General features: G+C 38.4%; 1 protein-coding gene across 1 annotated transcript in view; it reads right to left on the bottom strand.

The window, feature by feature from the left end:
• Positions 1 to 1,176, bottom strand: part of eps8l2 (EPS8 signaling adaptor L2) — a 43,582-nt gene extending 42,406 nt beyond the window's left edge. The window contains exon 1 of the mRNA XM_005730093.2: positions 691 to 1,176. The gene's annotated coding sequence lies outside the window, so the exon portion shown is untranslated. The remainder of the gene's footprint in view (positions 1 to 690) is intronic.
• Positions 1,177 to 1,223: the final 47 nt, after the last annotated feature.

Below are 1,223 nucleotides of genomic sequence, written 5' to 3'. Positions count from 1 at the left end.
TAAAGTATTTGCACGCTTGCAGGTTAATATCTAGTTTTTATATCTAAATAATGAATGTTCTGTATTAGTCAGGTGATATAGATCTCAGCTGGATACAGTGGCTTTATGTGAGATTATAGACTACACTATATAATATTAAAAAATAAATCGTGTATATTATAAGCTCATTCATTAACATGTAGTCTATGCTACCAGGCCAGCACCATTTGTTTTCTCTGCAAAAAAATTGAAACTTTTTATTATATATATATTTAAAATATTTTAAGACCACACCACGTCTAAAACAACAGCAAACATGACTTTTGACCACACAGGAACCAATTACTTGTTTATTATACTGCCATCTGCTTTCTTCCATGCCAGTAACTGACTGCTTCCATGAAGCCTGGTGGTTCCCATCCATTCGGTTCACATCGGTGTACACAAGGTTACACGGAGTTTATAAATGAATACGTTTAACTAATCACGCAGCGTTATTATATAAACTTAGACAAGACAAACTTAAAGGGTAAAGTTAAACTTTTACTGGCGCACAAGATCGTATGACACGACTGAAAAGCTCCAGTGTAGTCAATTTGCGATTTATGAAGCAAATACTTATTTATTTATTCGTTTTAATGTAAATTTAATGTAATGGCTTTAGACACAAACAGTTGACTAGCATGTCTGTTACCCATCATTGAAACTTACTGTGAAAATTTCCGGATTGGATGCGAAAGGTGACAAACGTGGATGAAACAGCGCCTTAAACATCAGCCAGCCATCCCAACCTGCAGCTAGAAGACTAAAAGAAAACCCTCCGCTGCAAATCTCGCACTATCTCTAATCTCAGTAAACCCGCTGGACTCCAAAACTGCACACCTGTAGCACAAGAAGCTTCCAGTCGGTTCTCAGAAACTGCGCCGTTGAGAAGGTGACTCTGCAGGTAACTTTAGAGGGGCGGAGCTCCTTGGACACCTTGTTTGGAAGGTGGGTCGGTCCTTGTGTTTTTCTCAGAATCTGTCAGGATGGTGACAGTTTTTAAATATGCTGGTGGTGTAACTCCAGTCATTCGCTAAAAAAATGTCGCCAGTCACTATTCTTTACAATATAAGTTAATGCAAATCATGTAATCGTTCGGCGCCAAACGGGAGGAGGGGGGTAGTCCTTCCTTATTCTCCCGCAGTTTGATTTTAAGGGATTTAAGTGGTTAAAGGAGTAATTGTGCAAACAGTTCTTTAAAA

The sequence above is a fragment of the Pundamilia nyererei genome, unplaced genomic scaffold (assembly GCF_000239375.1).
Source record: "Pundamilia nyererei isolate P.nyererei 1_Seehausen unplaced genomic scaffold, PunNye1.0 scaffold00035, whole genome shotgun sequence".
In the NCBI taxonomy this organism is placed as follows: Eukaryota; Metazoa; Chordata; class Actinopteri; order Cichliformes; family Cichlidae; genus Pundamilia; species Pundamilia nyererei.
This window is presented reverse-complemented; position numbering and strand designations above follow the sequence as displayed.